The 25,495-nt window shown below is 45.3% G+C and overlaps 1 protein-coding gene across 17 annotated transcripts in view; it reads right to left on the bottom strand.

Moving 5' to 3' along the window:
* Pknox2 (PBX/knotted 1 homeobox 2) overlaps positions 1 to 25,495 on the bottom strand; it is a 265,198-nt gene that overhangs the window by 173,275 nt on the left and 66,428 nt on the right. For 15 of the 17 annotated variants that reach the window (XM_048796085.1, XM_048796083.1, XM_048796084.1 and 12 more), the window contains exon 2: positions 20,182 to 20,251. The gene's annotated coding sequence lies outside the window, so the exon portion shown is untranslated. Of the gene's footprint in view, positions 1 to 20,181; positions 20,252 to 20,470; positions 20,490 to 25,495 lie in introns of those variants that run through there. The other 2 variants (XM_048796079.1, XM_048796089.1) reach the window with 1 other exon arrangement.

The following is a 25,495-nucleotide window of genomic DNA, read 5'->3' as shown; positions in this document are numbered from 1 at the left end:
TAAACCCTTCAAGGCTGAAAATTGAGGTGGTCTATATGGAAAATCATATTTCTAGCTGTGGGTGGGGACTGGGTAGAGCAGGGGCAATTTAAGTACTGATAATGTCCATTCAGACTGCTGAGCTCTGAAGACTCTGGTGTGTTTGTTCTGGGAAGAAGCTAATAAAAATCCCACCTCATTTGGCAGGGCAATTTCCAGAAGTGAACAAAGTGAGTCCCCACCTTGCACCCACTAACCGACCACCCCTTACACTCTAGTATGTCCCTGCATGTGACTTGCATAGCTCTTATCTCCTTCTGAAAACGTCCCATGTATTTTTTTTAATGCATTATTGGTTGTCCAACTCCCCTTGTCACTAAAATATAAGTTCCCTGGGGGCTGGGATCATGTTCCTCGGTGTTGCCCCAGGGCCTAACATGTGGAAAGCTCTCCATAAATATGGGTTGAATAAAGGAACAAAATGTCCAGGCTGCTCCCATAAGAGCAGAGCTAAGGCTCAGGACACGATCATTCCTGTCTTTCCCTTCAGCTTCATCCTGGGGTGGGCGGGGCTTATGTCAAATTCTTGACCTCAAGATATGAAGGAGGCTGAGGCTCAGCTCCAATGGGAGGGGTCACACGAGGGATCAAGGAAACACCGCTGGAGTCTGTAAGGTACTGAAAGCAGGTCTAGAGCTCTCACTAGGTGGCACCATGCATGGCTCTGAACCCTTGGCATATATTAGCTCATTTCATCCTCACAGTGTAGGTTTTTGATTCTGCAAAGTCTACTAACTTGAAATGTGACCTAGCACAGTTACTTTCCTTCCTGGGTGGCCTTATATTTTCATCTACAAAGTGGAGATTAGTGAACATCAATGTAGAGTGTATGCTGAAAAAGAACTGAGAGGTTAGGACTATGTATAATCACCATTTCATCCTCAATATTTAGTTGAGAACATGGTAGGACCTCAATAAATGTTGAATTGAACAAAGTGACATTTTGTTTGTTTGGTGGTGCTAGGGTTGGATCTTAGGATCTTACACATGCTAGACAAGCACCCTACCACTGAGCTATACACCCAGCCCAACAAAGTAACATTCTGTCTAGCTTCATTCCAGGATTCTAAAAGACTTCTTATCCTAAATTGACCATTGCTCTGCAGTAGGCAGTCTAGTTTCCCATTTTCCTTGAACTCAGAAGGTCTTATTTGTTGTATCCAAGAGTCCCAAGGGACCTCAGACTTAGAATTGACCTGACAATATTCTCAGAGTTATGGAAAGCAAGGTACAGACAGGGCTCAGCTCTAGAGCATGAGGAACAGAGAACTGGCCAGAGCAAGCAGAGGACTGTGTGTCATCCAACCGTACCTACTGCTCTTTCAGTTGTGACCCAACTTGGATGAGAGGCAGTATTCCAAAATGATCATGATCCCCTACATTGCACAGGATATAGATATTCCAAACAAGCTCGTGAGTTAGGCAGGACAGAACTGGCTGTTCTCCTTATTTTACAGAAGTGACAACTGAGGCTCAGAAAGGGGGAGTCACTTGCCCAAAGTCAGGAAGCTATTTAATGACTAGGTCTCAAAACCAAGACCCCTGGTTCTCAGAGCCTGTGTAGTACAGTCATCAGTAAAGCTGAGGAAGTGGTCCAGGACCCTGCATCACACCAAAATCTGTAGATGCTCCAGGCCCTTCTATAAGTATAATGGCATAGTGTTTGCATACAACCTACTCACATTCTCCTGTATACTTTAAATCACCTCTAGATTACTTATAATACCTAGTACAATGTCAATGTTATGTAAATAGCTGTTAAGATCTATTGTTTAGAGAATAATGACAAGAAAAATAAGCTTGTACATACATGTTTAATACAGATATTTTTTTTTTCTGAGGTTTTCCACCCTTGGTTGAGTCTGCAGATGTGGAAGCCGTGTATACCTGGGGCCAACTGGACTTTCTTCCTCCCATCTTTCTTCCCTTGTGCCTCATGGGCTTCTTGGAACTGTGACCAAAGCCTTGCTCCCACAGGCTGAGGAGGGAGCCACCGAAGAGGTGACTCCAGCCTCTCTGAAGGAAGACTTGCTGCATCCGGTGATGGTCTTAGAGGAGCAGCAATCAGAGCATGATTCGAGGCTTGGGGAGATGAGAAACTATTGGAGAGTTTTTTTACACTTGGATATTTAAAGACACATTTTTATTGTTTGTAAAATGCTGTTTGGAAATTGTCCTGGTGCTACATTTTTGCTGAAGATGTCAGATGTGTACACCTCTTCACTCCAGTTGCCTAATGGCCCAAGTGGTGTGTGTCTCCATTTGTTTTGTTTCCTTGGTATGTGCTCTCTTCAATCCCTGGGAGCTGGAGGAGCCTGGTGTTACATAAGCACCTCATCAGAATAAACATCCAGCCAGACTCTGCTTCCTTTGGTCCTCCCACTGGGGAGGAGCACCTACCTCAGCCCCCATGTTTTCCCAAAGTGCAGAGAGAGATTTTGCTTCTGACAACTGCTCCCTTAGTCCCAGGCGGGCTCCAGGGGGACACTGAATCCAATCTAGAGCCTATCTGGGCAGCTCAGCTTTTACTCTGACCTCCAAGCCCTGCCCACCACCCCAACATCCAGGCCTCCCTGAGAGCATTCATTGATTCATAGAAAACCTACTGTGTGCCAGTTGCTGTGCCGGGTACCCAGGATACAAAGAAGAGGAAGCCAAGATCCCTTTCTTGGGAAAATTCAAAGTACAGCTGACTTGTCTAAGGTGACAGACATGCAAAGAAATAACCCCAATTGGCAAAGCTAGAACTAAGTAATGTATGTATTCTGGGAGGAAGGAATACTAGCTTTGCCTGGGACAGTCACTGGCATTTGTGCAAGGGCTAGAAGGACCTGTGGGCATGAAGATAGCAAGGGGGCATACAGAGCCATGCCACTTCTGCCTGGCATCAGAGGCACTAGAGCCAGCTCAGGTCTGCCCAGACTCCCTCTTTATTCTAAGAAGGAAACTGTAGGCTGGGGTGTCCTGGTGGCCCAATAATTTCTCAGTTTCCTCCTTTTTATATCAGATACAGTAATTATCTACATGACAGGACTGACGAAAGAGCTAAATGTGAGACTGCATTAAGTACATGAAAGAGTGCCTGGCAAGCTGGGCACAGTGGTGCATGCCTATAATCCCAGCAACTCAATAGGCTGAGGCAGGAGGATCTCAAGTTCAAGGCCAGCTTAGACAATTTAGTAAGACCCTGTCTCAAAATAAATAAAAAGGAGCTGGTGGTGTACCTCAGTGGTAAAGTACCCGTGGGTTCTATCCCCAAAACTGGAAAAAAAAAAAAGTGGATGGAATATCTAGGAAAGCCTTGATCAACATGACAAAGTTTTGTTATGATTCTTATTACTATTATACCACTCTTGCTGGCAAGCTTCCAAAGATCCTAAGGAAAATGCCTCAGAGACTTCAAGACACTTCTGGTTCTACAAAAATTATATTCTTCATTTCCTAATCAAATAAATCAGGGAAGACCCCCCCCCCTACTCTTTCTTGACTATGAACTGAAAACTCCTTTAAAAGAGGAGTTGTGTGAGCCACCCTTGGCATAAGTTCATTGTGGGAATAAGTTCAAGTTGGGCCCAATAGGTGACCTGTTCAGCTCAGAACAGAGCTCTTTTAAGAACTCTTCAAAGGCAACTATCTATGACCACTTGAAAGAGTGAGCTGATACCCACAGGCTCTGCTGGTGAATGTGATGTGGGTCCTTAGTGGTTATTGGTGACAGTGGTCAAGGTGCCAGCATCTGCCTGGGATTTGAGCCTGGTGGTCTCATGTCCTGTGGAGGGCTGCACCTCTCATTGAATCACACCTTGTCCTAGTTTCCAGGACCCTCCTACAAATTTACCCAATTGCCAGAAACCTAGATCTCACCTCCATGTCCCCTCTCCTTCCCACTCCCCATTCCAAGCTTGTCATTTCTCCATCTGGGCATCTCACAAATTTTTACATTTCTCCCTATCTCCATAGTCACTGACTTCAGGTCATCATTCTGTCTTGCAATAGTTCCCTCAAGGACTCCTGTCCTCTTTTTTTTCCCCCTTCTTCCAATCCATTATACATACTGAAACAGAAATGATCTTTCTGAAATGCAAATCTGGCCAAATCAATCCACTGCTTAGAACTCTTTGATGTCCCACCAGTGGTCCCTTGGGATCATGGCCTTCAAGACCCTCCACAATCTCCAGTCCCACCTCTCACACAACCTTTGTCCCACATGATGCACCTGCCAGATGGACGATTTTGCATTGCCCCTCACCTGCCAAGCTATCTCTGGCTACCAGGACTTGATTCATGAAGTTCCCTCTGCCTGGTGTTCTTTCACCCACTCCCTCAACACTTGGCTAAGTCCACAGCCTCCAGGTATCAGCCCAGACCACCCTGCCTCCAGGAGCCTTCTTTGGTCCCATGAGGTTTTCTGAAGTGCCCGCTGGCTGCTCACCGTGTCTGCCTGTGCCTGATTACAGACAGCACTTAATGTATTGCAGCAGAGGTGTCTGACTGAGAATTAGCTCTACTTCTCCAAAAGGGCATCTCCCCAGCCTGAATAGTGCCTGAATACAGTGGGCAATAGGCATGTGCTGAATGAATGACAAAAGGACAAAGTTAAGAAACAACAAGCAAATGAATGAATGAGTCAAGACACATAAACCCAAAAAGACTTGATTCATACAAAATAATACATAACAGGAGAGCATCTCCCACGGTGGAATTTAAACACATAACGCAGGTGGTAGAGACAGGATAGAGGCATGAAGAGGTTTGAGGTTTCATCCAGCAGGCACAGAGCAAGAGAAGAAGGGAGAGTGGGGGGGACTGTCAAAAAGGCAGGGGGCAGGCATGTGCATTGAGAGCTGCCCCTTTCCATCCAGCTCCCTTGCACCTCATCTGCATAAATACCAACTACCTGAGAACAGAGTCTTGTCAATAAGGGGACTTCTACTATTTCATAAACTTTTCTTTAAATTAAAATCCAGGCATCACACACACATACACATATACCCCACAGACATCTTCGTCGCTGAAAAGTTGCTCCCTATAAAATAAAAGAAGCTGTTTAAATGTCTTCCTTCCAAGCTAGCCCCACAGAGCTGGAGCTGAGAATACATTAGCCTTTAATGAAGTGAGACTCTCATCTTGCAGGAGACACCTCATTTAGCGCAATTGTTTCAGAGCCATTACAGAAAGACAATTACAAGGAAGCGGGGAGAGTAATTGGAAATGCTGGCAGGAGTTGGGCGAAATGATAATAAATAAAAATATTCAACCTAATAAGCTTCCAGGAGGGGGTGGGATGAAGAAAATCAACATAATTAGAACTGAACCTTAGCAAGGAAAAACAGACAGCAGGGTGGCAAGTGCTCAACTCGTACAGGAAGAAAGAAGAAGTCACATGCCACCGACCATGATTTGGGGGGCTGCAGGCTGCCAGCCCCCTCCTGGAAGCTGCTGGAAGGTGAAGGGGGTGCCCACAGCCCAGAGCCTATTAGGGGCTCAGGGTGTGCTATTCTTGGCCACAGAAATCTGGATGTATGAAAAAGGCAGGCCCAGCCTAGCACAGCTGGGGTTCTCCCATATGCCAGAGGAGGGAGGGGGAGGAGCCTAGGTCCAAGCCTGGTTTGCCACTGCCAAGCTTAGGAAGTGCAACCGTGGGCAAGAGGCCCCTGCTTTCTGGGCCTCAGTTTTCTCGTCTTGGCACGAACCCGGCTTATTCTGTCAGTCTGTCTTCCTCTCATGTTCACTCCTTATCTGATGGGTTCCCGCTTTGGTTCTGAAATTTCAACACAGGAGCCTAGAAGTTAAGCTCAGAAACCCAGCCTAAGCACCATTGATAAAAGTCATTCCTGATCCATCTCTTCTTTCTCCAGAGAGTGCTGACCCTCCTGGCTTGCTCTGGGTCCTGGCCAGGCCCATTGGGATCTAGCATAGTCCCTACAACATAACTGCATTTGCTGAGAGGTCTGTAGCTTCCTAAAAGGCTGTGAGTGCTGCAGCATTTGCAGAGGAAATGATATGAGACCTGGGATTCATTTCCAAATGACCTCATTGAGTAGGGGAATGCTGAGAGTTGCTGAAGCTAGGTAGTGCACACATGCAGTTCATGATATGCTGTTTGTTTTGTTTTTGGTTTTGATTTTTTTTTTTCTGTTTAAAAATTTGCATTAGGAAAATTTCTTGTTTGTTTTTTTTGGGAAAAAAAAAAGAATGTAAGTAACCTGAGATCAGGGACCTTGAATTTGTCACCCTAGAACCTTGCTAGAACCTGGTACATAGCAGGCACAAACTTAACATTTGCTACATGATGGTTCTCTAGTAAACTCATCAAGTATAGTGTTTGGAAGTAAACAATGGAGGATTCAACCAAAATCAAATTTTAAAATTTTAGAAGATTCTCTGCTAGTCTTAATTCAAATTGTATCATTCCAACCACACTTATCTGTGAGTGCCTGCTAAATGCCAGGCACCAAAGATTCACAGGGGAGTAGATCCCAAAGTTTCTTTTCTTAAGGAATCTGCTATCTAATAAGATTCAGGTTGTGAAGCTTTAGACACCAGGTGAGGCCATTCTCGGAGGCATTTTTCAGCAACACTTAGCAAATATATACTAGTCCCACCACTTACAGGGTAGCCCAGTGACCTAAGTCCATGATTCTCAGCAGTTTTTACAACTCTATCAGTAACAAATTTTAAAACACCCTCAAGATAAACACAAATATATATATATATATAAACACAAATATATATATAATGGACATGGATGCACATATACACATATTATTAGATATGCTAAATATGATGTGTCTTACAGAACACATTCAAAAATAGAAGTCTGGATAGAATGAGATTTTTTTTAAAACACAAATAAATAATGTTGAATTATTTTCTTATTCCAATGGCCCTTTTTGCTTACTGGGTTTTTGGAGACTTGCATGCACAGTACTAGTATCCTGGGACCTGACAGGCCTGCATGAAGAAGTAATTCCAGTCTGCTTAGTATTCAAGTGAATTTAACACCTGTTTTCCTTCTGCTGGCCACAGCATCCAGTTTCCAGCAACTGGTGACAAATGTGCCTCTAGGTCCTAGAATCTGGGGACAGAAAACTCAAAGCTGAAGATGGGAGAGAAAGCCAAATGCCTCCCTCTCAAATAAACTGGGAGTAGCCCTCCTGTTAATTCAGCATATGTGTATCATCCATCAGAATGTGTCAGGTGCCACACAAGGTGGAGCAAGGGCAACAGAAGCCATGGACCCTGAACCAACCCAATTCGGTGGGAAGGACGAGGCCTGGGATACAGGTGACAGTAGTTACAGCCAGGAGGTTCAAGCCAGGAGCTGTGGGAGGGAGAAACTGCTTTCTCCCAAAGGATCTAGGAGGACTTTACAGAGGAGGTATCATGGGAGGTAGTGAGGATGGGCAAGATTTGGCCATGCAGAAAGACTTCAGGAAAAGGAAATGTCCTTGGCAAAGATACAGGGGGCAATACATTAAGAGTCACTCTCCTGTGCCTGTCCTGCCTCCCTCTGAAGGTCCCATATGCTGAGGCTGGGCAGGAGAGAGCGAGCACTTACTTAATAGAATAGCAGACAAAAGAGGCAGAGAAGGGCTCTTAAAATGAGTACCTAGGAAACTAGAGACCAAGGCTGCTCTTCTGACAGCCAAACATGCCAGTGGTGAAGGAGGCTGCTGAAGTCATTCAACAAAGCAAGCATTTATTGAGTGCCAAAGGCTAATGAGAGAGGAAGGCATTCTAATAACTGAGCAAGCTCTCCACTGCTGGGGAGGGACAGAGCGTGATGTGCCTTCTCTGCAGGAGGGACAGAAGAGATGACGCCAGACCCTTGCAGGCTCTAAGCATTTTGTGTTTTTGCCTCTAGAACCCGTTCCTGCAGCTAAAGCATCACTAGTAAAGACATACTCACAGGATACCCAGTGTGCACTGGACACTCAAGGAAGGTAAACCGTGGCCCAGACCTTCTCATCACCTGGACACTGAGTTCTAACCAGCTAAATGGGGTAGGGAAAGCATTCTAGGTAGAGAGATTCTCATGGGTGTAAGTGGAGAGGCACAAAAGGGTGCAGAAGCCCAAAATCTTGTTAGGTAAGGCAGATGGTCCTGGGATCTGGCAATTCCAAAGAAAGCAGGAAGTATCATGGTCCCCGGAGGAGAGAAGAGGCCCTGGGGCAGGGCAGAGCAGGTGGGTGGTGACTCTCAGGCTGACCCCATTGGGCCAAGCAGTGGGTACTACATACAGTCAGTGCTTAATAAATGCATTTTGATTGTAGAAGTAAAGCCTGGGATAAGCAGTTCCTTCCTAGAAAGCCCTTGGCAGTGCCACATGCTGAGATGCATTTTTAAAATCTTTTAATGAGAGAGAGAAGGAGAGGAGAGGAAAGAGAGAAAGGAGATCTGAAACAGGGGTGGCCCACCCTCACCCCCAGTACCCTGGATCAAAGCCACATTCTAAGAGGGGAAGGGGGACAGAAGCATGAAAAAAAAAAAAAAAACAGGAGAATTCATATGGATGTCCTGCATCCCTAACCCAAGCATGCCTATCATTTCTTTTAACTTCTCAACAATTCTGAGATGAGATTATTATCACTCTTTAACAGATGGGAATACTAAGGCTAAGACAGGGTCATATCTGTTGAAAGGGGGAAGTCAGAGAGAGGGGATTTGAGTTTGAATTCATTGTTCTTCCTCTGACTCTTCCTCCAGATGCACGAAAAACTGGGGAAGGTGGCACATGTGCCAACAGGAAGTGCCCAACCTGGGTCCTGTGAACCCTTCTAGATATCTGTAGATGAAATCCCAGGGACTGATGGGGACCCTGCCCCCAGAGTATGGGGGCTCAGGAGTCAAGCCTGGAGATGGAAGCTGCCCTCTAGGACCTTGAAGGTTCTGTGTTAAGGGAAGATCAGAAGGATCCTTAGTCAGTGAGTCCATAGCAACCTGACATTCCCCTTCCCACCCCAGTTCCCTGCTCCAACCTCGAAAAGCAACAGCCACTCTAGTAACCCTCTGAGACCATCCAGGCTCCGATATTGTGCCCCTTCCAGGAGCTAGGAGACCCAGGCTCTAGTTTGGCCTCCACTGATGGGCACTCTAAGTCACCACCTCTTCCAAGTTGCAGTTTCCCTATTGGGTACTTGGATTGAGAAATGCAGTGACCTCCAAAGTACCTTCAGCAACCCATGAACCTCTTCTTCATTTCCCAAACTTCTTTTCCTTTTTTCCCTGCCCCAGTCCTCAAAAGCCAGAGTTTTGTTTTTGTTTTCTCCCCTCTGCTGCGTTGGCTGCAGGCTGAGCCTGGCCATCACAGCTGCCAGGATCTAGGCTAAGCCATACTAAGAGAAGGCAGGCTCTACACAATCCAGCTAGGGATGGAGGTCAGGGTTTCTGGTGAGGCAGCAAGGGTCCTGATTCAAAGCCAATCCCAAATGTGTCATTGGAGAGAGAGAGACATCCCCAGGGCAATAGAAAGCACAAGTCTTTGGAGTCATGCATACCTGGGTCCAAATACCACCTGCTCCACTTTCTAGCTGTGGGCCCATAAACACATGGCTTTGCTTTTCTGAGCCCCAGCTCCTTGATTAATCCTGTCCTGTTTCAGAGGGCTGGTGGAAGAGTTACAGCACATATTCCGCTCACAATGTATGTCACACACACAAACTATTTTTAATCCATCCCTCCAAAGTTAGTACAATAGTAGGACTCCTAAAGTACTTGACAGTCACGGAAACTACATAAGGATGAAAAGCTGCCACCCCTGCTCAGCCAGTCACCAAGGCTGAACAGTTTCCTGATGGAAAGATCCCACCTTCCAGCAGACAAGGGCTCCCCCAGGGAGAGATTCAGGTAGGTCATTTGAGTGTGATACACTTTTGGCTTTTTAAATTGGGTTTAAAGTTATAAAACAATGACAGTGAATTCCTCCTGCCTCTGCAGGCACTTGGCCCCAGGTGGGAATCAGGGGCATTGATGAAAAACCTTACCCAATGTCTCCCATAAGACCAGGTGGTCCTGAGCCCAGACACTGTCCCCCACTTATCCTCACGGTCTCCTACATCAGAAAGTGGCTCCTCGCGAGTCTCAGTCTAGAGGTGGAACTGCCTTGTGGGCCAACCCCACAGGCACCCCACCCTCCCCCAGACACCCACTCCAACCTAGCCTAATTCGGTCCTAAGTATTCCTAAGGTGCCTTCCAATTTCCCGCTGTAATAAATGGCACAGAATGCAAATGGAGGTGGATGTGGGACACAGATGTTTGCACTAATTTAATTGAGGGAACACCTTGGATTAAACACTTTGCAAAACACTCACAAATAGGTTCAGTGCATTCGGTAATGAAAAGCCTCCCAGCCCCCTGGCACTTTGCTGAGGCTGCCTGGGGCTGGGAGTGGGAGGGGAGAGGGGAGGCTGAGAGTAGGCAGGAGACATGATGCCCGAAACCAAAGGGGAAGGCAAGGAAGGTAGGCCCCTGGGTGGGCTTCCAGCAGATCTTCTACCAGCTGGGGCCCACCCCGGAGAGGTAGAATCTGGAGGGCCAGGGATGGGGTAGGCAGCATCTGCCTCCTCAGGTGGGCAGCTGCTCACCTCTAGGGGTCAGCAACTCACAGCTGCTCCCCAGCCACAGGACAGAGGTACAACCTAGAGACCTCTGCTTGGCTAGCTGAGGCCAGTCACCCACCTGTATGGGACCAAAGTCCCTAGTACCTGCCCTAGCAGTACACACTGTGGTGAGGGAGGCAGGAATTAATAGTCGCAGGCATTTAGCTGTGATCAGTTCCTGGAGGAAGGTAACTTGGCAACCTGGGAGCCTGGAGACAGGGCAGCAGCTTGGCATGAGAGGTCATGCCAAGACCAGTAGAGAAAGGGGGAAAAGTACTCCTGGCAGAGGGAACAGCATATGCAAAGATAATGCTGCTTGGAAGCCCAAGCAATGAATGAGACTCAGGAGAGACTACTCACATGGTCCCATGTCCACTCAAGAGAGGGACAGGTGGCATAAATGAAGATGAGCCACTTCTCCCACCCCAGTGACAGTCAAGCAGGGAAGAGGAGAGGGCAGGGCTCTCTGGGCCGAGGCTCCCGTCCCTGCAAGTTTCCATAGTCGGGCAAATCTAGAATCAGCTCCTATAATGATTGCTCTGTAAGTCTCAGAGTTCAGATCAGGCCTGGATGATTTTATATTCCTGAAAACAGAATCCCTAATTTTCAAACACAATGATCACTTCAAGTGTAATAACCATTATAATAATAACCTCTTATACTTGTGCAGTGCTTTATAGTTTATAAAACACTTTCACATATCTCTTATAATCCTCCACCACAACCCTTCCAGAAAGATGAAACAGGGAGTATGATTATTCTTGCTTTCAATATGAGAAAATTAAATCCCAACATCTCTGCTGAGTACACAACAGAACCAGGGCTCGAACCCAGCCTGTCTGACACCAAAGTACACATCATTCAGCCTTTTGGTGGTGCATTTCATGAGTATGAGCATCTGTGGTATACCTAGAAACACAGACTTAGAGCAAAGCATGTTTGGGATATTGGGATGATCCTAAGCCCAGATGCAGAGCAGCCAGAGACAGACAACCCTGGACCAAAAGATGACAAGTGGAGCACTAAATCTCGTGAAAGACACAAAGCCACATGAAGATCTGAGCCATTTCTCCTGGGCTGCCCCCTTCCCAGCGTAGAACTCAGACTCTCCTCCATTCCTGACATCTCGCTGCCATCAACTGTCTGAATAACCCAGTATGAGCAGCTGGAGGCCACCCCTGAGTCCTATGCTTCCCTCTGGCCCCAGCACACACCCACAGGCACACATAGGCAGCCCAGCTCATGGGTGGGTCCTGAAGTCATGGTGAATAAAGGAGTCCACCTTCCAGGGTGGCTGGTGATCCAGCCAGAATGGACGAGTAAAGGGGCGGGTGGGTAGATGGGGAAGGGGAAACAGGAGCTTTCACCTGGGTAGATCCTCGAGGACCCCATGGGCCCAGTCACAGACCAGACCAACAATGCTTCACCCTCTGATGAAGACTGATGACTCTCAGTTTCTTCTGCTAAAATAATACCCACCTCACCTCATAGGGTCCACGTGAACATGTGTGAAATGAGATATTGGCATAGCAAGGCCAGCATACAGAAGGGGACGGACAAAGCATCTTTCCAACTGGGAAGTAAACGTGACGGAAAGGCAGGTGACCCTGCATGACCTCAATAGGATTCAGTTCCTGAACCTCCACCATTATCCATCCCAAGCTGGGGACCTCATTAGAGAGCATCTCTCCGTTACTACACTCTTTTCTCCTGGGCTCATCCATCCATCCTTTCACTTAACCCTTGCATGTACCTACAGTACCTGATACAGCCAGCCATGATTCTGGATAGTGGGATTAAGAAAAGATTGAGATTCAGTCCTTGACTTGGATATCCGTTTGAAGTCCTTTGATGGTCTACAGCAGAAAGAAGTACAGACAGCAGTGCAGGGTGGGAAAAGCAGGAACACCCGAAGGAGACAGCCAGAGAGGAGATATGACAGGAGGAGCAGGGTCTACCCAGATCAAGGATATTCTAGGCAGAGAAGAAGCACATGCAAAGGCATAAAAGTATACAGAAGGCTGGGGATGTAGCTCAGAGGTAGATCAGCCCTTAATTTAATCCCCAGTACCAGACACACACAGACACAAAGTATACGGAGTTCACAGGGGAAATTGCATAATCCAGCCTGCTTGAGTCTCAGGTGCAGGAGTGTGCTTCTGTGTCCGAGTGGACAGGGAGGAAGGCGCAGCAAGCAGTGGAAGAGCAGTAGAGACACTGGAAAAAAGGATCAGAGTTGAACTATGCAGCCCATGGTCAAGTGGGCCAAGGCAATTGACTTTCAGCCTGTCAATAGTACAGAGACACGGGTATTCCAGCATGGAAGTGATACAGTCACATAAAGTAGTCCTTCCTTATCTGCAGGAAATAGATTCCAAGTGGATGCCTAAAGCCTCAAACAGTACCAAACACAATATATAAAATGTTTTTTTCCTATACATACATGCCTAGTATAAAGTTTAATTTAAAATAGGCACAGTAAGAGATTATAATAATCTAATAATAACTAATAATAAAATAGAACAATTATAACTTTAATTACAGTATATTTCCATATACTATAGTAAGTTATTTGAAACTTAGGAATTGTTTATTTCTAGAATTTTCCATTTAGCATTTTTGGACTATGGTTGACTATGAGTAACTGAAACCACAAAAAACAAAGTAGTGGATAAGGGGAGACTACTACTTACACAGTGTTAATTTAGCTCCAGCTGTTGCAGGCACGGAGCTGGGCTCCTCTGCATGTAGGGGGCTCTTTGGCTAGCTCTGATAACAAATAAATCTGAGTTTCCTCTTGGATTTGTGCAATTAATTACCCCTGGAGAAATGACCAATTTCAGAGCAATTTTTCCTCTCTGAAGAGCCAGACTGGCTGGCTAACTTTGAAGGCAAGGGTAAGGGTCCCACCAGTACCACTAACCCCCCACAGCCAGAGCTGCTGGAAATAGTGCTTGGAAACCCTTTGCAATCTCCTTCCAAGCCTCATAGCTCTCTCTGAGGATTTGAAAGCACTTAGAAAATTGATGGAAATTCCAGGAGCCAAGGAGGAAGAGAAAAGAGGGAAATCCCTTTCACTGGACAAAGATTTGTGACCAACCCTCTGTGTTTCAACGGACAGGGGAAAAGTGAGTAGGTTGGGTGGCTAGCACCCTGTCTTTTCCAAACCCTGCTCAAAGTGGTTCACAGCAGGAGAGCTTCTCCTCCTTTTCTGTCTCTTCTCTCCCCTCCCCCCACCCTTCTTCCAAGCCCCTCTCCAGAAAGGTTTATGGAGAAGGCTCCAAATAGCCCCCTCTCCTGCAGGCATAGTCACACCAACTGAAAGGAGATTTAATTAGCAAAATCTCGTTAGGCAAACGAAATTATCCGTAAGACAATACTCTTCTGGACAGGGGGTATGATTAAACAAAGCCATTAATTGAGAGAGTCGCTTTGGCAGCTCCCAGGATGGGTTCATCTCCAGGCAGGCTCCACTCTGCCTCCTTGGGCCAGGGGAACAGACTCTTGGCCTCCTCCCCTGCCTGGCCCACCTCCTCCCCACTTCATCTCCACTCTTCCGGGGCCCCTCCAGTTAAGGCTGCAGACCTCGGCATCTCATCAGCGGCCTCTTCGCTGCCAGATTCCCGCTAAAGTGCCTTGATTGCATAATGTCTATTTGCATAATGTAAATTGCAATCTCCTAGCTCGGGAGGCAGGAATCACAGAACAGCCATTATTTTTTACCACTCCACAAAAAATTCTACATTTAGAAAGCAGATTTGCAGCTCAGAAAGCCGTATAAATCTGAATCCGCCAGAAACACCATTAAATCACACCAATTAAGCTGGACCCACGAAGAGCCCCTGTCACCGCTCTCTGTACACTCAAGGACTCCCAGCCCAGACAGAGGCTATGAGACATTGGAGGCTGTGGCGGAAGAGCTGAGGTAGATGCTAGAATAGGCAGGGAATTCTATCTTAGAAACCTGAGCATATCCCTGCAAAGCACAGCCTCCCAATAAGAACTAGTGGTGCAAGGCGAAAGAGGGGGTGTAACTGCTCTGTTTTTTCCTAGAGTCTTGCCTCATTTCTGTGGGCATATTGTCCAACTGTCTGTAGACTTTAAATTTTCAGAGTGGGGGAGAGTACGTAAAGGCAAAACCTGTACCTTTCAACAAAAATGATGGGAGGTCCAATGTATTGCACATGGGGGTTTAAACCTCTACTCCTTAATGACCTGTTTTCTCCACTTCCAAGTACCCTTTAGCCAAGCTAAAGGAAAAAAGGAAAAATCCTGCTTAGACTAGGCCAGGCTGACTGGATTCTGAGTTCCTTTTAAGAGCTGTTTCTAGGATTGACTAGGGAGAGGGGTGAGTCTCAAGACCTCTGGAAAAGTTGGTATTTCCTTGGACAACTACCTAAAACTCCAGCTCCTCCAAACCAGTGCACCTGGCTATTCTTTTGCCTCTTTATTGCTCATTCAATATTCATTTGTCAAAGGGCAAGATGCTAATGCGTATTATTAAAATATCAATAGTTTATGAGTGAACTTTTATGGAGAGTACAGTTAAAGGCAACATTCTTGACCATTTCTGTCAAAAGCAATTAAAAGAAATAATCTTTCTTTCTAATTCCATTGTTTATTTATTTCCTGGGTGAATGGTTCAACCATTATTAAGTACCTACTATGTGCCAAGAATGATTCACATGCTGGGTTTCATTGAGTCCCCACAGCAGTCCTAAAATATGTATACAATCTCATCTCTTTTCTAGAGATGAGGAATCTGGAGACCAAAGTAAAATGCTCAAAATCACAAAGGTGTTAAGTCATGAGACTGGGATTCAAACCCAAGCTTTGGACATCATACCCAACATTTCCCCCCAAAGCTGGAGCCTTTGAAAATTGAAATGACCTTCATGTTTTTATCTGTTTCCTTCACCTGCCCAAATTAAACATTAGTTTCCTGACCTAAGTTTCATGAAACGGGAAAGAACAGGAAATGATTCCATAATTTCATTTCCATAAAGAGGGCCTACTTTAGATGTTTCTAAGCAAGTTCCCAGAATCTCAGCCATTGAGGATGATACCATCAGACATACATTTTTCTTTTCTTTTTTTTTTTTGCACTGGGGATTGAACTCAGGGTCCTTAACCCCTGAGCCACATCCCCATTATAAGACAGGGTCTTACTAAGTTGTTTAGGGCTTTGCTAAGTTGCTGAGGCTGGCTTTGAATTTGCGATCTTCCTGCCTCATCCTCCTGAACTGCTGGAATCACAAGCATGCGCCACCACTCCCAGCAGACATCCCCATTTGACAGAAGAGTAAACTGAAGCTCCTTTTTTAAAAATCTGTTTTTTAGAATTTAGTTATTTTTATTTTTTATTAACATTAATTATACATATTAATGAAATTCAGTATGACATTTCAATCAATGCATACAGTGTGCACTGAAAAAATAATGAGGGCTACAAGTCTTGAGAACAGAGTTCTAAGTTGGATTTCAACTCTGTTACAAACTCACTGTTGTTTCCTAGGGTACTTCTCTTGTTCTCTGAGGCTTCTCTTCATTTGTGCAATACAGAGATAATAACAGGAACCCATAAATTAGGGTCCAATGAAAAAACACAGCCCAAGAGCTTAGCATCCAGCTTTTTATGTAGTAAGTGCCTAGAAGTGCTGCCTCCTAATGTTAACATTGACCTGATGTAGAAGAACCAAAACTCTCCTTCCAAACCCCAGTGACTTTTTGTCTAATCCAAGTCCCCTTACCCCTCTCTTTCCTGCCCCTTCCCTCTGGCATTAGCCATTCTCAGATCTCAGCCTCCTGGGAAGATGGACTGGTTCTGTTTCCACTCTTTGACCTCTTTGGTTTTGTTTACATCTCCTTAAGTCAAAACAAGGCAGCCACAGCACTCAGATTCTCCTCCAAAATATAGCTGCATCTGCTTCAGAAGCATGGACAAAGAAAGGGAGCTTGGTTCCTTAAAGACACAGTCTCCCCAGGTCAGAGGGTGTGGTAGAGGGAAAGGAAGAAAAACAGAAGGCTTGAGGGGCCAGGAAGCAAGGGAAACCAAAGAATTTCCCTTTTCCAATGAGCCCCTTATAGCCTTTTAAACCCTGATCTGTGGTTGAAACCCACCCCAGCTTGGAAAGCCATGGCGATAGAGATGGGGGGAGTGTGGATGCAAACCAAGTGTCAAGGTTTGTGGAGTCCTGGGTCACAGGTCTAAGACCCCTCCAGACCTGACTCTTCAAGCTGTGGGTTGCAAACCAGATATGCTCTCGCTGTGATAGACTGGCAGATAGAGGTTTCTACCCATTGAAGGACCTCCTAGCCTCACCACATCCCCAACCCTGAAAGCCTAGCTTGACTTTGAGAGGCCCTTTAAACTCAGACGTGCAGAGTCAAAGGGGAATTTGATTTATCTAAAGCAATCCCCACCTCCTTTTGTGGTGCTGGAGATTGTGCATGTTAGGCTACATCCCCAATCTACTTTGTTTTTTATTTTAAGACATGGTCTTCCTAAATTGCCTATGCTGTCCTCAAACTTGCTATCCTACATCAGCCACCTGAGTAGCTAAAATTATAGGCATTTGCCATCATGCCCAGCTTACCCATCATCATGCAAGAGGGAGCACATCACTTCCCAGGAAGTCCTTTTCACTTTTACTGGGAAATAGATAAGGCAAGTTGTACCAGACTGCTAGCAGATATTTGACAAATACTAGTTGTAGTAGACTCTAGTTTCCAAAGATGGCTGCAACACGTAATTGGTCCTCAGTATCCATGGATTCCATATCCAGGGATTCAACCAACCATGAATTGAAAATATTTGGGGGGAAATTGCCACTATACTGAACATAGACAGTTTTATTCCTTGTCGCTGTGCCCTATACAATACAGCCTAACAACTATTTACTAGCATTTACATTGCATTAGGTTTTAGAAGTAATCTAGAGATGATTTAAAGTTATTCAGGAAGATGTGCATGGGTTATATACAAATACTACACCCACCATTTTATAAAAGGACTTGAGCATCCCCAGATTTTGGTATCAACAGGGGGTGCTGGAACCAATTTCCTGCAGATATGGAGGAACAAATATATATATCTCCTATCCCTCTTGCCCTATTCAGCATGATGTTGATGCTCCTTTGAGAGGTGGTAGTGACGATAAAGGGTTTATGTACCTTCTCTTTTATATATATATTTTTAGTTGTAGATAGACATAATAACTGTATTTTATTTATTTATTTTTTATGTGGTGCTGAGGATCAAACCCAGTGCCTCACTGTGCTCTATGCAAGCTCTCAGCCACTGAGCCCCCACCCCAGCCCTGTTCCTTCTCTTAAACCTAGATGACCCTTGCACCTATCCCCACCAGAGGATTTGAGAGGATGCAATGTGGGTGGTGCTGCTTGACTTCAGGGAGTAGGTCATAAAAGGCAAAAGAGTTTCTGCCTGGCTTCTGCTCTTTCTCAGGAGGCTTCTCTTGGGAATCAGGCAACCATAATGTCAGGAAGCCCAGGCCACAGGGAAAGGTCACATGGGTCTGGCTAGCTAAGGCCTTAGCCAATGGCTGGCATCAAAGCTCAGAATGACAATGATGAGTGAATGAGTGTTTGGATGCTTCCAGCACCCAGCTTTTGAGTTGCCCCAGCTGAAATCTGAGGCCTGGTGCAACAGAAATGAGCTGGAGGTGACCAGTCCCCATCTAACATTCCCTGCTCACGGAATAAACGTCTTGCAGCTACTGTGTATTTGGGGATGGTTTGTTACGCAGCCTAGTAACTGTGACAGTACTGGAATTAAATTGGAATGTTTGCTGTTTCCCAATCAAACCCAGCCCTCACTGGTCTTCTCTAAATCTACAGACTTTGAAACACGTCCTCCTCACCTGGTGCCCGTAGCTCTGTGCCCGCCTCCTCTCCCCTTCTTACTCCCCCTCCAAAAGGCAGCATCCTCAACACCCATGTGGCTTTGGCAAGTTACTGCCTGAAAAATCATTTGAATCCTCCCCATTTCAGAGCTCTGAAGAAACCTGCTTTTCCTGGTTCCTCACTGCAGGTCCAAGAGTGTCCCTGTGAAGGAGCTTTCTCTGGGTGTGGGTGACCCAGTGCTGAGGTGCTCAGCTGCCCTCCAAGACAGGGAGGGAAGGTGCAGACCAATCCCCCTCCCCCCACTCTCAGCTCCCATAAAGGTTCACGCTCAGCTTGCTCCTCATACTTGACTTGACTTATGAGGTCCCTCTAACCTCCGGTGCGAGGAGACATCGATTCTCACAAAGGTCATTATCTCCTACTCTGGCTCCCCCACCCACCTCCAGCTCCATCTCTAGGCAGGCTTTCCTGGAACAGGATGGAGGGAGGCACCCTTCCCTACCCCCTCGGCCTGGGGAGCCGACCACTCCAGAGCCTGGGCTGCAGAGGAGGTGCCTTGGGAGCCCAGGCCCGTCAATCACAGAGGCGACCAGCACTGAATTGCAGGCCATTAGGCGGGAGGCCGGCGCCCTGCTCACTCACCAGGCAGTCATCGGCAGGATGTTAGCCGATCACAGGGCGGCCATTCTTATGATTTATTCAAATACTCATTACAGTCAATCTATTTTTACACAGAGGTGAAGATGTGCGCTGATAACGGTTAATCATTTATAATTCCATGGACTGGTTGGAAGCCAATGTACTATCAAAGTCACAGCAGCAGCAGCAGCTTAGTCGCAGGTAGTCCTGGAAGCAGGGTGGAAGAGCCATGCCTGCCCTGGACAACCCAGCCACACAACTGATGGTCACCAAGTGGCAACCAGGTTGAGGGTGCAGTGTGCACACAAAGTGGGATTCCAGACTTCACCATCTTAGAGCTCACAGCCTTGCTGGAGAGAACACAGTAAAGTGCTGTCCAGAGGAGTGAGCAATGGTGAATGCTGCAGAATGTCAGAAGAGGAAAAATCACTTCTAGCTGGGTTACCAAAAAGGACTCCACTAAGAAGGCTGGAAAGTGGCCAGGCCCTACAGGTGAGCAAATTCTTGCCAAGTGGGGGGGACCCATAAGCCTGTCTGCAGTGGAGCTCTTATTGGAAGATGAAAGGGAAATGCTCAGTATTATTTCCTTTATCCTCCTTCACACCTCCCCAGAAATAACCAGATGCAAAAGCAAGTCTGGGTTATGAACTTGGTCCAGTTTGGAGACTGATGTTACCTCTTCCTCCTTTTGCTGACCCTGCAAACTCAGCCTATAGGCAGTAGTGGCTGAGGTCTGGCTTGGCCTTACAAAAAACTCAAGAGCTTCCTTCCCCAGCTCTCATGACACACGTAACACATCAAGTCCACCTTAATGCCCAATCAATACAGTCTAATTAAATAGCATGTCATATTACAGGGCTTCTTTGTCACATTCAGACATAATCTAATTAGAACTCCACTGTATTTTACATTCTGACTAGCTCATTGTTGAGTGTTTCTCTTGCACAATGCGTGGCTGTTAAAGATCAGGTCCAGGGCTGGTCTTGAACCCATAACCTTATTGAGTCAGCATGGAAAATGCCAATCAAAGTTACTTACAGTTCAGAGCCCCTTTTCTAGTGAGCAGCATGGAGGACAGAGAGCTTCAGGGTCCTGCTCCAGACTTCACCTGCCAATAAAAGAAAACATCTTTATAGACTGTATGAGATTCTGCTGGGGTGAGAGCAAGAGGGGATGGGGTTGACCCAGAGGTGGATCTGCTCAAGAGCAAATCTGGAGCTGGCAACTCTCCTACAGCGCTGAGTGGTAAAGTTTTCTGGCAAAGGACTCCTGGTGCAAAAGGATTATGGTTTTAAGAGCTAACCAAAACAGAGAAACTGGATCATACCCTCCTCTGGGTGCTCGGTGCCTCGATTTCTTTTGAGTTTCTCTCCTTGCCCTAAAGAAATCCCAGAGAAAAGAGGGTTCAGAGCTGTTGAGTACCCCAAGCTGTCCAAGGCAATAGTCATTACTGGAGCTTCTCAACTGATTAAAGATCCTATCCAGGGGGACAGAGCTGAGGGGTCCCTCAAAATCACACAACCTAGACAGGGAATGCTGCACAGAGCAAACAAACGACGAAACTGATCCTGTTATGATCCTGGTATTTATGGTGGGAAAATGAAAGCTTGGTGGCAGGAGGAACTTTCAGGTAAAATGAAGAGTCCAGGTGGGTGGGAAGGCAAATGTGCATGGCAAAGAATTATGGGAACAATATGGAAAAATCAAAACCCTGACTACTTTTAATTCTCTTCTTGGGATAAAACAATAATTAAAAGGCTGGGGATGTGGCTCAAGCAGTAGCGCACTCGCCTGGCATGTGTGCGGCCCGGGTTCGATCCTCAGCACCACATACAAACAAAGATGTTGTGTCGGCCGAAAACTAAAAAATTAAAATTCTCTCTCTCTCTCTCTCTCTCTCTCTTAAAAAAAAAAAACAATAATTAAAAAAAAAGTACGGGTTAATAGGTATCTGCTCCATGATCTACACTTGCTAGGAATAAAATCTATAGGTCCTACTAGAAAAACATTGCTGTCACATCACTGGGGAAATAAGATTATCCATCTGAAACAATACCAGACCAGACATCACTATTAAAGAGTTGTGCTTGGGGCTGGGATTGTGGCTCAGCGGTAGAGCACTCACCTAGCACAGGCGGGACCTGCGGATTCGATTCTCAGCACCACATTAAAAAAAATAAAGGCATTATGTTGTGACCATCTAAAAAAAAGATTCTCTCTCTCTCTCTCTTTAAAAAAAAAAAAGTTGAGCTAGGATGGATGCAGTGGCACAAGCCTATAATCCCAGTGGGTTGGGAGGTTGAAGAGGATGATTACACATTCAAGGTCAGCCTCAGCAACTTAGACCCTTCAGCAACTTAGTGACACCCTGTCTCAAAGTAAAAGAAAATTTAAAAGGACAAAAGGTAAAGTGGTAAAGGTAAAGATGCTCAGTGGTAAGGTATCCGTGGGTTAGATCCCCTGTACCAAAACATAAATTATAAAAATAGAAGCTGTCGGGGCTGGGCTGTGGTTCAGCAGTAGAGCCCTTGCCTGACATGTGTGAGGCACTGGGTTCGACTCTCAGCACCGCATATAAATAAATGATCAAAATAAAGGCCCATTTAAAAAAAATAAAGGAATCTCTTTTAAAAAAAATAGAAGCTGTGCTAAACTGCACGATAGAGACAATTGTCTCTTTCTCTCTCCATAGAGAAATGAAGTTGGTGGGAATTGAAGCCATTAAGAGAATTTTTATGGGGAAGTAGAATTTAAGTGGGACCTTGGAAGACTGGGGTAGGAGGACTTGGCTGGAGAAAGGGAGGCAGAGGGTTGCTGGTAGAGAGAGTTTGAATGTTGACTGCCCCTGCAAACCAACGGCCCGTGTGTTAAAGGCTTTGTTTCCAATGTGGGACTATGTGAGGTGTAGAAGCTCTAAGAGATGAGGACTAGTGGGAGGTTTTTAGGTCACTGGAAGTCCTTGAAGATATTGTGGGACTGTGGTTTCTTTCTCCTTGTCTTCTGCTGCCCTGTCATCAGGTGAGTGGTGTTGTTCCACCATGCACTCCCACCATGGTGTTCTGCCTTACCATAGGCCCAAAGCAAAGGGGCCAACCAACCATAAAGTGGAACCTCCGAAACTTGGGGCCAAAATAAACCTTTCTCTTTATAAGTCGATTGTCTCAGGTATTTTACTATGGTAACAGAAAACTAACTGACACAGAGGACATGACAAAGAAGGGGAGCAACCTGAGCAAAGGCAAGTGGGGAAAGCATGGAGGCCCCGTGACAGCACAGAGATTGGTATATCTGAAATATAGCAGAGAAAGAAATAATCCCAGTTAAGAAAGAATGGCCAGAGAATCCAGAACTCCAAGCATCAAGCCAGAGAAATCAGTCTGGGCTATGAGGTCCTAGAATTACTTGAGGTTTTTCCATAAGGAAACTGTAAGATGTAGTGCCCCTCACCTGCACCCTTTAGTATTTCTCCTTTAAATAAGACAAGAGAGAGAGATCTTGGAAGAAGGTGGAATTTCAATGAGAAGATTTAGGTATGGGATTCAAGCTTAGTGGTGCATGCCCATAATCCCAGCTACTCAAGAGATTGAGGCTGCAGGATTGAGAGTTTGAGGTCAACCTGATGAACTTAGCAAGATCTTGGCCCCCACAAAATAAAGTTTCAGACATAAGATATAGTGAAATGTGCTCCTGGAAATAAATTGTCACTCTTTTCCATAATGATATCCTCCAAGCAAAAGCTCTTCCTCTGGATCTGTTTACTAACGCCTGCATGATGAAGGTTCTCTGTTCATAGAGGTAACTCACAGACAAAGCCAGGCCACCAACTTGAGTAATTGAGGAAAAGTGCCATTTCTTATGCATCATTATGTCCCCAGAACCTAGCAGAGTGCCCAGCATGAGTCATGTTCTGAGTAAATATCTATTGAAATGCTCCAACCAGGATCTATAACCAGCACCTCAGAACCAGCCCTGGGTTGGCAATGGGTTCCAACTGTGTCATTCTCAACCACTCACTTATTACTACTGAGCACTGCATGCACTCAGTACACAAACCTCTATGTGAAATTACATGGAGCTGTTTGCCCTGTCTCCACCTTCTGTGACTGTCCACCTGAGACACCAGCATCTTGGAAGAAGATATGGCAACCTTTCTATTTGCACATGACACAAAAAGGGAAACTCCTGTGCTAGAGGGATGGATTCAAGAATCAAAAAGCTTTGAACATGCTGAAGGAGGGACCAAAACTAAAAAGTCCATTTTTTTCTTTACCATTTTTAATTTCTTATATAATAATATCGTGACAACCACGAATGAAATAATTTTGAAAGTAAGGAACAATTGTCCACAATCTCACTCATACCCATCCAATTATATTCTATGTCCACATGCAAATCCACCTTTTTCACAAAATCGTAGCAAAAGATTTGACGTGTGTGTGTGTGTGTGTGTGTGTATACACACACACCAAACCTGCCTCTCGTATTCAAAAATTGCAGATGGGCATGGTGCCTACACCCACAACCCTAGCTATTCAGGAGGTTGAAGGAAGAAGATTCTAAGTTCAAGATCAGCCTGGGTAATTTAGTGAGACCTGTCTAAAATTTTTTTGTTTTGTTTTGTTTTTTTTAATCTTATTTTTTTTTTGGTGGGGTTCTTTTTTTTTGTCTTTTTTGGAACTGGGGGTCGAACCCAGGGCTTTGCGAATGCAAGGCAGACGCTTTGCCACTGAGCTACATCCCAGCCCTGTCTAAAATTTTTTTAAAAAATAAATAAAAAGAGTTGTGTATGTAACTCAGTGATAGAGCATTCCTGGGTTCAATCCCCAGTACTGGAAAAAAATAATGCTAGAAAAGGTTGGCCTGATTGAGGGGGGAAAAAAAACTGAGTTATTTGAGTTAAATGCAACCCAGGATATGGAATTGCTGCATCTCATTAAATGTGACCTTGGGTTGCACTAATAGCAATACAGTGTCCAAATTGAGGGCATGGATGATCTCCCCCACTTTGGACTTGTCAACCCATATTAGTTCTACATGCAGTTCTGACATATTTGAGAGCAATGAGTAGAAAAGTGAGGTGGAGAAGCTGTCCAGTTGTTAAATTGTGTGTAAATTCTAGCGGTTAAAAGTGTAAGATCTGGAATCATATTGTAAGTCCCATCTTGACCAAGGACAAGCTCCTTTACTCCTCCGTGCCTTAGTTTTTCATCTGTAAAATAGGCCTAATGAAAGTGCACTTCTGGGCTGGTTGCTCAGTGGTAGAGCACTTGCCTAGCGAGCATAGGCCCGCGGTTCGATTTCCAGCAACACACACACAGAATAAAAAGAAAAAAGTTTAATTTACTAGAGTGGTTGTAAGCATTGAATGACCTCATATAATCTAAGATGCTTATAATACTGAGGACCTCACACAGAATAAGCATTCACTAAATGCCTGCTATTATTATTGCTTTCATTATTAGGAGGCTGTGAGGTAGAAAACATGGTAGAAGTAACTACAGGGGTATCTTCATTTGTCCTTCTGTAATATTACCTATTGGTCCTAACTGTATTGACTAAAGCAATGTGTTCCCTCTTTCTCATGGTAGTTCTCCAAATATTTGAAGAAACTATGTGAATGAGGGACTGCAATATTCTAAAAGGTAAGATTGAGACTAACTGTGGACCTTAGAGAAGGCCAATCTTTAGTTGAACAGAAGAAGGAATACTCTGGCAACAAGAATTATCAAATGGGCTGGGAATGTGGTTCAATGGTAGAGAGTTTCCCTGGCATGTGTGAGTCCTTGGTTCCAACCCCAACCCTGGAGGGGAAAAAAAAAAAAAAGAACCATTGAAAATTGAGTCATGATTCCTGGAAAAGTAGTGAACTTCCAATATGGGAAGGATAATCCTGCATTGGGTAAGAAGTTACTTCATTGCATCATTTCCCAGATTTGGATTTCAGTCATTAGTAAAATGCATTCAACGTTGGATAGGGTTGATAAAAGTTAGATTTTGATAAAACATTAATAATGTCTTCTTTTATCATCATTCATAAAGTTCTTCAACCCCCAAAATGAGGACAAAAACATGACAATGAAGAGCCATCCCTTTACCAGGTGTGGTGACACATGTCTGTAATCCCAGCAATTTGAGAGGCTGAGGTAGGAGGATCACAAGTTCAAGGCCAGCCTCCGCAACTTAGCGAGGCCCGAAGCAACTTAGGGAGACTCTGTATCAAAATAAAAAATAAAAAAGGCTGGAGATGTGTCTCAATGGCAGAGCACCCTTAGGTTCAATCCCTGGTGCCACACAAAAAAAAAAAAATAGAGTGGAGAAGGAGGGAGAGGAGGAAAGGGAGAGAGAGTAGAGT

This window comes from Marmota marmota, unplaced genomic scaffold (assembly GCF_001458135.2).
Source record: "Marmota marmota marmota unplaced genomic scaffold, marMar, whole genome shotgun sequence".
Classification (NCBI taxonomy): domain Eukaryota; kingdom Metazoa; phylum Chordata; class Mammalia; order Rodentia; family Sciuridae; genus Marmota; species Marmota marmota.
The sequence above is the reverse complement of the archived record's forward strand: the minus strand, read 5'-3'. Positions and strand labels throughout refer to the sequence as shown.